This window comes from Pinus tabuliformis, chromosome Q, assembly GCF_031772625.1.
Source record: "Pinus tabuliformis cultivar Carrire ecotype Pingquan chromosome Q, CPIR1, whole genome shotgun sequence".
Classification (NCBI taxonomy): Eukaryota; Viridiplantae; Streptophyta; class Pinopsida; order Pinales; family Pinaceae; genus Pinus; species Pinus tabuliformis.
The window spans coordinates 739,624,366-739,637,697 of record NC_142296.1 but is presented as its reverse complement, the minus strand read 5'-3'; the positions used below and the strand labels follow the sequence as shown (position 1 = coordinate 739,637,697).

Below are 13,332 nucleotides of genomic sequence, written 5' to 3'. Positions count from 1 at the left end.
ATACTCCAATTTGTGCCAGTTCTACAAATGGAAAAGCGAGAAGCCTTTCATAAGGGACACACAATTCAATTCTTTGGTGGCAGTGTTCAAGGAATTACTCAGGATATACAGCATTGAGGGCTTGGGAGTTAACAAGTGGCATGCCTTCCAGTTCAGTATTTCCTTTTATCAATCACAACTATAAATGGCCTCATGAATCTCCGATTCTCCACAAGCCTAGGTAAGTTTGAATATGTCTACCTTATCATCTCCATTATTGGAGAATAAGTCATGTATTTGCATTCATTCCATCCAACATCATCCAAAATCGTATGTTTTACTTTCTCGCCTTCTTTATTGTTGGGACTTTCCCCATCTAGGCCACTCATTGCTAAGCATGGGAAATTGTAGGGCCACTTGCACCTCAGACATATGATTAGGAAGAGTGAAGACAAGAGCTTATCTTGTATCCACTGCATAAGAGAACTCCTGTACTTGCATTATATAAATTGTTAAAGAGGCATCATCGTTACAAATAAACATCTGTGCCTCTTACCCTTGAAATAATCAGAGTTGTAACATGCAAAATTCCAATCTTAGGAATAGAGCACACAATCTGTAATGCTTCCTTGTTTTTTCCTTCTAACTATGTAGTGCATTTCGGCTTCAGTAGGTTTCAAGTGGATATACTTATTCATTTCTCAATGAAAAATAAGTTTCCCATAAATGAAATGTAATCCTCGAAATGAACTTTTTAATCGAATTGATTTCATAACCCAATTCCTCACTGTTTCTATGCGGTCATTGCTGGGATAAAAAATTAAAAGTTAACAACAAATTTCAAGAAACAAGAATAAAAACAATATAGAATAGAATTAAAGAAAAACAAGGTAAATTAAGAATAATGATAAAAGGAAAATTACAAAAATAGAGAAAAAAATATAACCAATAACAACAACAAGAAAATCACATCTTTTGACAGATTTTTATTCCAACATGCTGTAACTTTTTATGCGCAAGGAACATAACTTTATGGAAGCAATTTTGCTTGCAATAATACATTCATATCAAAATGGAAAGGCATAGGACAACTTTCAAATACACAGACAATGAAATGAAAGAAAATATGCAGATATATCTCTTCACTGAAAATATGACAAACCATAGGCAATATTGTCATTATTTACTGTAAATCACGATGACAAGCTTTCTACAGAAAAACAGATGCTTATCTTCATGTATGAAACCAATTGCGTAAGGACATTTTTTCCTCCCAACAATAGGAGTGCAAAACACAACCCTTCAGCTGAGTGCCAAGAACTGACAAGGGAAAACCTTCCCACCAATAGCATCAGTGATATGAAAACTAACTCCAAAATATATCAGCAGCAGAAAACAACATTACAGCCAAACACATGATAGACCCCAATCCTGTCCACAAGAAAGGGTATCCATTTGTAAATGTATTCAATCAACACCTTGCTGAACATAGTCATCAACATGGAAGAAGCAAAGGTTGGCCTACACAAAGTCGTCCCACCTACAATATCAGATGAGCCTTGCACTCGGTATGCTCCTTGGCATAGGCGAAGATAATCCACCAAAATCAAAAGTAGCTCTTCTACCCATGGACCACCATACAACCCAGTCGTAAACCAACAACCATGTAGGAATTTACAAGGTAAGTTCCTTAGATAGGACACCAAAAGACACCACTCACAAATAGATCACAGAGCAATACGCCAGTGTTCTTGATGTGGTTAAAATCCTCAAAGAGGGAAACAGTCCACGACTTGAGCCAATGTGGCAACTTCAAGCAATTTATTTATGTAAAAGAAAGAAAATTTACATAAGCTTCTCTCATGAACGATACCTAACAAATCACCCTTCATGCTCTTTAAATAGAGATCATGGACCAATTGGTTGTTAAGCCACACATCAAGTGTCGGTAATACCAAGGAGAGAATGAATTGTCGGATCACTTCATGTCTAGAACATATCGTGACCGTCGGATTATAAGTTACAAAAAGTACATACTACAGAAACACACTTTACCTAACTGAACACTAGACCAACTTATACTTAATTATTTCTTGTGTCGCAATATCCTAACATCCCCCCTTAAGAACAACTTGGGATAGGATTGAAGGATGTACAAAGATGACACAATAGGAGAAGGAAGGAGACATTAGAGCCTATCCCCCCTTAGTGACAACTGATAACTTCCTGAACTCCAACCATAAATCGCAGTTTAGTAAACTTCGCCTCTGTGAGAGCCTTTGTAAAGATGTCTGCAACTTGATCATCGGTTGAACAATATTGCACTTCAAGAAAATGGTCATGAATGAGCTTTCTGATGAAGTGCATGTGTAGTTCAATGTGTTTGTTGCGCTGATGTTGGACTGGATCTTTGCATAGCTGAACGGTATTTTGATTATCACACCAAAGCATAGTCAAATGTTGTTGAAAATCAAACTCTCACAAGATCTAGCAGCCACATTGCGTCCTTACTAGCTTCAACAGTGCCATGACGCTATGTTTCTGTTGAAGAAAGAGAAATGGCACTTTGTTTGTTGAAAGCCCATGTAATAGGTCCAAAACCAAGAGTGAAGACATAACCTGCAGTAGACTTCCAATCATCATGGTCACCAGCCCAATCAAAATCAGTGAAACCAACCAATAGAGGAGATGTTTCTACACTGTAATGAATCCCAAATTGAATTGTACCTCGAACATAACAAAGTATTCTTTTAATTGCTTTCCAATGACTTTCATGTGGGTTTTGGATAAACCGAGCAACAAGGCCAAGAGAAAAGGAAAGGTCAAGACGCGTATGGGTCAGATACAAAAGTTTTCCAACAAGCTGACGATATAAGGTTGCATCAACTTCAAGGGAAGTACAAGTGACTGAAAGTTTGGCTCCAACCTAAAAGGGAGAAGGGGAAGGCTTACAATCTTTCATGAGAAAGTGGCATAGAAGATCACAGGCATCCTTGGACTAGAAAAGGGAAATACCTTCTTTGGATTGCAAGACTTGAAGACCAAGAAAATAATGCAAGTGTCATAAGTCTATCATTTCAGACTGCTTTTTAAGGTTGGATTTCACATGGTTTATAAGGTTGGGATCACTACCAGTAAGGAGAAGATCATCAACATAAAGAACAACAATGATAAGAGACTTCCCCAGTTTCTTGGTTTAGACAGTATTGTTAGAATGACACCTAGAAAAGCCAGTATCTAAAAGAAAGCTATCCATTTTGGCATACCAAGCCCGAGGGGCTGGCTTGAGACAATAAAGGGATTTCTTAAGCCGACATACAAGGCTGGAGTCTGTTTGTATAAAGCCAAGGGGTTGTTCCATATAGATTTTTTCATGCAAGTCACCATGCAAGAAGGCAGATTTAACATCCATCTTATGGACTTCCCATTTGAAAGTGGCACCAAGGGAAAGAACAAGGTAGATAGAGTTCAGTTTGACAACAGGGGAGAAGGTTTCAGTATAGTCAATGCCTTCAACTTGTGAGCAATAAGACAAGCTTTATGTCTATCGACCTTTCCATCTGGTCCAAACTTGGTTCTGTAAACCCATTTGCATCTAACAAGTTTTTGTCCCTTTGGTAGACGAACAAGGTCCCATGTATCATTTGTCAATAATGAACGATATTCTTCATTCATAGTTGCGTCCCAATCCAGATGCCCTGAAGCTTCTGCAAAGGTGTCAAGATCATAATTCACTTAAGTTTGACCCAGTAAAAAAGAGGCTCTATCGAACTGAGAACATGTACGACGATTATCTGTAGGATCACCTGCAAGAGCACCTGCTACATCCCGAGAAGCGCAAACCCATTTTGAAAGCTGAGGAGTTGAACAAATATCTCGAGAAGGTGGGGGAGGATTGCCATCTTAGTTGTCATCATCAGAAGTAGAAGGGATAGAGAGAGGTAGCACATTCATCTAACTAGGCTCGTAGACCGATATATTTTCAGCAAACTTTACATCTCTTCAAATGATAACATTTTTGGATTTATGTTGTAAAAGTCTATATCCTTTGACATCTTCAGAATATCCAACAAAAATACATTTTTCACTCTTAGGTTCGAAGGCTTTATTTTCTCATCTAGAATATGGGCCCATGCTTAATTTCCAAAAACACAAATTGACTTACATATGGTTTAATTGAGCTCCATGCTTCTTCTGGAGTGATATTCTTTAAAACCTTAGGAGGAGTGAGATGTACTTTGTAATTGGCACAGTGAATTGCTTATGATATGTCTTTTAAATTGATGAATTTGATGTTAACATATTCTCTGCCATTATCAAATCTTAGCTTAAGAATTTGATGTCAAGATTGTTTCTCAACAAAAGCCTTAAAGGCCAAGAACATGTTAAAGACTTCACCCTTGAGTTTTAAGAAGTATACCCAAGTGCGTCTGGAGAAATCATCAATGAGAGTTAAGAAATTCTTGCAGCTAGAGAATGAAACAACTGGAAGTGGACAACATAAATCACTATGCACAAGTTGTAAAGCTATTGAGGCGTGCCAAGAGGCACATTTTTCAAAACTACCCCGATGATGTTTTCCGAGTACACATCCGAAACAAACACCATCTCTACAAGATACCATAGGAAGACCTGTCGCCATATTTTCTTTACATAGATTTTGAAGGGAGCGATAGTTTAAGTGACCAAGTCGCTCATGCCAAAGTTTGTTCACTTCATCATTATGAGCAACAAATACCGAGGGAAGAGTTAATGACCCAAAGTTAAACTTGTACAACCTTGTAGAATCATCAGCAATGCCAGTAGCTAAAACTTGTCTAGGATCTCGTAGGTTCTTAATTACAACATCATGAGGTGAAAATTCAACGGTTTTACCTTCACCTGAATGAGTTATCTGATATATAGATATAAGGTTGCAAGATAAAATACGAACACAATAAATCAATAAATTGACCATTGTCTAGATGAATAGTTCCAATCCCCACAACACTAAGAGATCTATCATCACCAACATATATATTTTTGGTGTTACAATCAATTAAGAAGAAAGCATGGCTTTGTTTTTGGCCATGTGATAAAAAGCTCCAGAATCAATGAGCCACTCATGAGAATGAGAAGAAGAAGATACATTTAATGCATATCCAGACCGAGATGCTTGACAACCACATGCAGAAAGTGTTATTCCTGAAGATGATGTTTTAGTTGAAGAGTGCTCCAAATGGGATGTTATGCTTCTTCATTGCTGCTTCCAAGGCTTCCATCTTCTTAAACATTTGGATTCTAAGTGGCCATCACGATTACAAAAGTTGCAATGTCTATCAGTCTTCTTCCTTTTGTTTTTAGTTGTCTTATCATTTTGTTGAGTTGATTTTTCATTTTCAGACTGAAATGGCTTAGTACCCTTGTTTAGTTTAGGGCCATTCTTTTTAGGATGTTGCTCATTAGAATTCTTTGAACTTGGTTGTTGTTGCGTTGCTAAGGCTTTCTTAGAACAGTTTCCAATATTAAGAAGACCGAGATGTAAGAGTTTTTCTTGTTCTCTTATTAAAGAATCACAAAAGGCATCAACATAGGGGGACTTGTAGTCTTGTCCTTGAAAAATAAAGGCTTCTCTATTAGAATGGAAGGTGGAAACAAACACGGAGTAAGTTGGTCCTAACTTAGTAAGAATGGAATAGATAAGGCTACCATCTTCTTTCTTAACCTTAACACCTTCCAAGAGAAGTCCAAGGGCCTTGAACTTGGACAAAAAATCTTCAATGAAAGAAAAAATATTTGGGTCCAACATAAGCAACTAATTTTCGAGTTGATGAGCTCTAATTTCATTTTTAATTCCAAAAACTTTATTGAGTTTTTTCATTGCTTCATTGGGGATATCAAATTATGCGATATGGAATCTAAAGTCTATAGAAATAAACATCCTTATCAACCCACGTGCTTGATCTTGCTTATTTTCCCATTTGGCTTGTTTATATTCATCTTGAGGTTTAGCTGTTTGGCCTGAGGCTATTTTATAAAAACCCTTACTTCTAAGTATATCCACAATGTAGAATAGCCATAAGAAGTAGTTAGTGTTGTCAAGAATAACTAGGCATGGACTTTCCATTTTAAAAGAAATTGAAGTTGTATATGTTGAAACTAAGTGTTCCAATGAAAAGCTCTCGAAAAATTAAGCCGATTAAAAAAAACGACTCTGAAAACGAATTCCGAATGAAGAAATCATCGCTTTTGAAGAAAAGTTGTTGAAGATATCGATGAACCACGTGAATGGTGAGAAGTGAATGATAATGTTATATTTAAAAAAAATTCCCAACCTTAGCTCACTTTTCACAAAAAAAATATTTTATGTGACCCACTTTTATAAATAAGTGAAAGTCACTTTTACAATGATACTTTATGAGCTATCCACTAAATTGTAACTTAAATAAAAGATAAAGTCACTTTAGAAGTGACCCTCTTTTTATAATAGGTGAGAACACTTTTACCTAAAGTAACTTTAAAACATAAGTTACATGTGCTTTTTGAACAAATAACTCCAACAAAAAAAACTTGAACCCAAGACCTCTATTCTCATAAAGTAACTTTACATCAAGTGAGCTAATTTAAAAGGTCAGTAATTTTTTAAAAGGAGGAAAGGGCTTTTTTTGTTTTGCTCACGAAAGCTTTGGAGTGCGTGCTTACTTGAAAAACCCATTTTTGCCTACAAAACAAAACAGAAACCCACACAAACCAAACAATCAAACAAAAGTTATCTAGGCCTTGCGGCAAAAAGTTAAATTTGGCCAGAAACTAAATATTTTCCTCAATGTTTCTGATTTTTCGAGATCACATTAAGGCGCAACATAAAAGAGCATATGCATGAGAAAAATCCTCTCTTTATGTTTCTGGTTTACCCATATCACACAAAGTCGCAGAGCAAAGAGCATACGCAAAAATGAAAAGTATAGATCCAATAATAAAAAAATTATAGTGGATTATAAACCAAAATAAACAGAGAGATAAATAACTATAATTGCAAATAAAAACTATATACCTTCAAAGCTTAAAAATGACGTAGTTAAGGCTACCAAAAACCTTTTCGCATGAAACAAAAGGGGTTCCTCACTGGAACAAATGCTCCTAACACAATATAGTGATCATCTCGGCCCGAAAGCGGTCAGAAACAGTAGATCTAGGAAACGGCATTCGGATGCAGTTGTACCGTCTTTAGGTTTGGATCACCAACAAATGCGACCCTCGAATAGTGTTGATACCATGTAGGAATTTACAAGGTAAGTTCCCTAGATAGAGCACCAAAAGACACTGCTCACAAATAGATCACAGATCAATAGACCAATATTCTTGACATGGTTAAAACCCTCAAGGAGAGAGGGAAACAGTCCACAGCCTAAGCCAAAGCAACCACTTCAGGAAATTTATTAATGTAAAAGAAAGAAAATTTACATAAGCTTCTCTCATGAACGGTCTCTAACAAATGACCCCCCAAGTTCTTTAAATAGAGATCATGGACCAATTGGGTGTTAAGCCACGGATCAATTGTCGGTAATACCAAGGAGAGAATTAACCGTCGGATCACTTCATGTCAAGAACATATTGTGACCGTCGGATTGTAAGTTACAAAAAGTACATACTAAAGAAACACTTTACCTAACTATACACTAGACCAACTTAAACTTTATTATTTCCTATGTGACGGAATATCCTATCAAGCCACACTGAACTTGGTGTTGAAAGTTCACATTAGTTTCACAACATCTTGCCAGCAAAGTACAAGAAAATAAGCCAAAATATGAAAGATCCAATGACCACAAGCATAAAATTTTAAACTTTGGGCTCTCTAATCCCAAAGTCAATAAGTAAGGTTTAGGGCCATGGCCAAGCATTTTAGATTTCCTTAAAACCCAGTAAACTGATTTGCAACTTTCTAAGTGTAAAACCCAATAAAAACAAATAACTCATTCTAGAAACTTTAATCATAGATATAATGAGTTTTGTAATTTAATATGCACATCGCAAAAATGAATCAAAACACAAACACATGGAACACAAGATATACCCAAGAAACCCCAACTCCCAGGAAAACCTACAACGTTGTGTGTCTTTTATTATTCTTCTCCAGCAAGGATTTTTTTCTAAAAATTACAAGGGCAAAACTTCTCTTTTATCACAAGAACAACTAATCAATCCTCCAAGTTGATTCAACCCTCTTCCAAGAAACCAGATCTACAAAATCCCTACGCAAATAATTAAATTGTGCACACATGTGACCGCAAATCCTCTCTCCTACACAAATGTGCGAAACATATGACTGTGTTGGGGTTGTAAGAGTTCATCCCTCACTTGATTTCTTCTATGATCATGTATCATTGCAATATGTTGAAACCATCAACTCCTCCTTCGCTAGTCTAACACACTACTCATGCTCAATTGACTTGCCACTAGCTCACTCCATCTTCTCTTATAATTTCAATCTCAACCTTAATCTCCCTCTCAACAGCTGAGATTAAATCATGATCAACAGTTGAGATTAAATCATAAGTTAACTTACCATTTTTTTATTTTTCCTAACATTAGGAAATAGTTAAATAAATTAATATTCTGCTAAAGTGGCAATCTTCCAAGTCCTACTGGTCTTGGCACTTAGACAAGCAGAACCCTTACTTTTCTAATCCAACCAACATAGCAAGACACCAAAATGGTGTATGTAACCGTTTTGTTTTTGGGACTCGAGACCCCATCCACTCAATGATTTGATATATTTCCATGAAACTCTACAACTGCTTAGATGAATAACCGAAAACAAGGCAACCAAATACTGAAACCAAATTTACTTTCACCAAGATATAGAGTTTCTTAACAAATTAGAAGCAACAAAATAAAACACCAAAGATAAAAACACATCACACAAACTGACAAGCTTTTCGGTCACTTTTTCGGTTCGATCACCTGATCCACAAGGTTGTTTGGTTTAATCATCGGTTCAGCGATGATAACATTGATCCTCAAAGGTAGTTATCAATGCGACTTTACCATGCTCTCAATGCCTACTTGAGCCCATAAAGAGCTCTCTTCAACAAATAAACATGAATGTCTCCACTGAAAGTCTCAAACCCCTCTGGCCGGTCCATATAAATCTCCTCCTCAACTACCCCATTGAGGAATTTCATCTTCAGGTCCATCTGGTCAATCTTACAACCCATTTGTACTACAAGTGCCATAATCATCCCGATGGATGAATATTGTGTTATTGGGGTAAACAACTCATCATAGTATATGCCCTCAACTTGTGAGAAGCCCTTGACCACAAACCTGGCCTTGTACTTCTCCACAATCCCATTTACTACATGCTTCACCTTGTACACCCAAAGTGAGCCTAATACTAATTTGGCTTCCCAGACATCATTCTTCATGATGGAGGAATATTCCTCCACCATGGAATCCCACCAAACCTGTTGAGAGGTTGCCTCCTCATAACAAGAAGGCTTTGTGTCCAACAACTATGTCATTAGTGCGATATATTTGTGAAAATTCCTAAGCCGGAATCCCTACTGCAACAAATTGATATTACTTCTACTTGATTAAATCATGCAAGTTATTTATTGTGTTCTACGATAAATATCGAAGCAAATACATCTGCAACTTCACTTAATTTGCATATATGCGAAAACAAAATATTGAGCAAGAAATAAAAATACAACACATAGGATAGTTATTTTTGGACAAATAGTCCCCGAAATAACCCAACGCGGGAAAACTGGTGCAGCAGTTCTGAGGGTTTAATATTATGCAGGAGAAAATTCTAAGTACAATTCTAAGATACTCAACTAGCAATCTAATACAGAGAGAGTATTGAACAAAAGAATGGTGAAATGATCGCAACCTGTCACTGGAGAATCAGTGACTGATCCTGCTACTCTGGAGGCTCTATGTCACCCTCTGTGTGGTCTCTACACGGAACTATGTCACCATGGCCGGTTTCTGTGTCAACGCTTATGGGGGTTACACTGCCTCTCCTCTAGATCCTCTGTTGGCTGACAAATCATCTTTCTACCTCACAAACTCACACCCTAGCATTCAACAATTGAACTTCGACTTCCCCTGAAGGATTGTGTTGCCTCTACGTAGGCCAGCGTCAATCTTCCTCTAGACGTCTTTCTGTTCTCCCTCTGCTTGGTACTCTCTGGAAATTACTTCTCTTGAATTCTCATTGCCCCTCTGTTGCAATATCTCCTCAATCAATTTTCCTCGTGAGAACTTCTACCCTCAGAAAACTGATTTTCTCAATCTCCCTGTGTGTTTTCCAAATGACCCTCAAGCCCCTTCTTATATCTTCCTTTTGGACAACCAGCGGCCTAGATTAAAACATAATCAAAGGCTCAGGATCGTTTTGACTTGATCCATGGATTTTTCTAGAAGTTTCACCCATGATTAGATTAATACCCATTAATTTTTTAATTTTCCTAAGTTTCGACTTAGGAACCCCATTAAAAATATTAATTATTTTAATAAAATCACTTCTCGGTGGAATTTCCCAAAACGCTTTTTGGGTTCTTTGGAATATATGTGCCCAAGCCTCTTTGCAAAATTTGAGGCTTAGAGCACATCCGATGCTACCCCAAATCAACAATATCCCGTGTACCTTTGTGGTTGCTTGCTTTGCCTAAACATAGAGCTAGGAGCCTCAACGTGCCCCTAGGCCTCCTGAATCAATTTGTCCGCTCACTTGGCTCTCTACCTCCCTCTATTGGGAGTCATTAACTAAGTGGTTTCCTCCACTCATCCTGGTCTCTTCTCATCTTGTACAAACTCTTGGTCATCTTTCCATGCAACCCTCTTACCACCTGGCTGAGACTCAATCTGTGATGTTAGTTGAGGCACATGCTTGGGAGCGAGTAGCTCCTCAAATACTCCAACTTGCTCTCACTCCAAAGATTCCCTTGGAGATCTTTCCTCTTGAAACCTCACATCCCACCTAATAATTGTCTTCTTGAGCGTACAAGTATACCATGTACGCCTAAGTTGTCTCACTGTAACCCACGAAGAATCCTATACGCCTAAGTTGTCTCATTGTAACCCACAGAGATTCCCTTTTCAGATGTGGGCTCCAACTTCTTCCTACTATCTAGACAAATGGCAATAAACTTTTGTGCCAAATATGTGACTGTGAATCATCAAGCTTCTTGCCTGTGAAAGCCTCCTCTGGTATAACTCATCCAAGCACCCTGTGTAGACTCTTGTTCTACAAAAATATTGTAGTGTCGCATGCCTGTGCCCACAAGAACATAGCCAATCCTTAATCATGCAACATGGCCCCAGTCGCTCCAACTATGCTACAGTTCTTCTTATCAACCACCCCATTCTATTTAGGGTTATGTGGTGTTGTCAACTCTCTCGTAATTCCCTCCTTGGTACACACATCCTTGAAGGCATTGGAGACATATTCCCCACCATTGTCACTCCTCAATGCTTTGATCTTCTTCCCAATCTGATCTTCTACCAAGGCCTTAAACTCCATGAATTTGGAGAAGACCTCCTCCTTCTTCTTCATAAAGAAGATCTGAGTTCTCTGCGAATAATCATCTGAGAAAGTAACATAATACTTGTGTCTCATAAGACACATAGAATAGAAGGGCCCACATATGTCTGAATGTACCAACTCCAAAATCCCTTTGGCTGTGTTGTCTCAACCCTGAAAAGATGACTTGGCATACTTGCCTAGCGTGCACCCCTTCCACACATCATGTTGATCAAAACTACATGTTAGTGGAGTCCTATGTTGCCAGGAAACGTGGGTGCGGGGACGGGGACGGGGACAGCATTTTTGGAAACAGGGTGCGTGGGTTCGTTGGGTAATATAATAATATTAAATTTTAATAATTATATTTTATAAATTATAAATTTATAATTAATAATATATATGAAATTTGAACATGCACATCATTAGAAGGAAATGCCCCATGCATGGTGTGCTCTGTGGTAAAGCAATCCCAAAAAGTTAAAAGTTAAAACAGTGGCAACCTTACCCTTCCACAAAACACGCTTATTCATTTAGGCATATTTTCCTAGTTTTAATCTTAACATGATGTTATCAGAATGCTGTGAGAAATTGGCAGATTTGATACTTAATTTAGCCATTGTCCAAAATAGCCCTTCGCCATTTAACAGCATCAGCTGATTACAGCTTATGGTTGGTCTTGACTCTCAATCCTACTTTCTATTTGACCGAAAATGTCTGAACCTGTATGTGTGCATTTACAGTTTATAATTTGATGGTTATTAACTTATTAACTTATTTGGCTCGAGAATGAATGTTTCATAAATTATTAAATTCATTCCAAATTGATTTACAAGAATCTACAGGCTCAAATTACAGAGTAAGAGGTCTCTTTTCCAGTTCTGGTTTCGATGCCATATAATATTAAAGGCATTGAAGATCCACAAATACAGGAGATTCATAATTTACAATGAGACTCTAACAAACCTTGGGCATAAGTTTTCAAATTGTTTTTATAGCATAAGACTAATGGAGAAACTGATCATAAGAGTCTCCTACGGTAGGAAGGGACTCATGAATGTACAAACAGCTACCCTTTTTTTTCCAACTATGGTCATCACCTTATTAAATATTTCCACAAAGCTACAGGCAATATGATATGATATTCTGCTTGTGGGATTGTACACCCATAATGTTCCTTTTATAATATTGAGATATCATAATCATATATGATTTCAAAATACTGTGTGGCTCATAAGTTTTGAAAAACTTATCACTGTTGATAAATTTTTACAATGATTCATTAGTAATTACCCTTGAGCAGCACGTCATGCCCACAGAGCAATGCTAAGGCATGTGAACAAAGACAGTCCTTGGAAACAGTAATCTTTGGAAATGAGAACACGGGTCTACAGGCCTGGGTTTTTGGTTTTAAACTTTTAAGGAAAATTGAAATAATAAAATTGCAAAGGAAAACTTGTAAATACCACGGTCCACTGCCGTTGAAGCTGCTCTGTCCACTGCCGCTGAAGCTGCCCACTGGCCACTGCTGCTGAAGCTGCCCACTGCCGCCGAAAATGGTAAACGGGGACGGCTCAAGCCTCAAATCAGTGATCAATATCACGGTGTTTGTTCCAAGAATAATCACGTATCACGGTATCAGTATATTTGCTTGTGTAAAGACTCAAGAGTTAATAGATTTAGGGTTTCTTAAGTTTACCTTTGTTATAAGTTATTTATTAAATTTCAATAAAAAAAAAAATTATTTGAAAATTAAATTTTTAATATAGTTTTTTAATGAAGAACCCAAAGAACCCAACTCGAAGAACCCGAAGAACCCAAGCACTTGAAGAACCCGA

General features: G+C 37.4%; 1 protein-coding gene across 2 annotated transcripts in view; it reads right to left on the bottom strand.

The window, feature by feature from the left end:
• Positions 1-13,332, bottom strand: part of LOC149221659 (lysine-specific demethylase JMJ27-like) — a 113,352-nt gene that overhangs the window by 26,807 nt on the left and 73,213 nt on the right. The gene's annotated exons all lie outside the window — the stretch shown is intronic.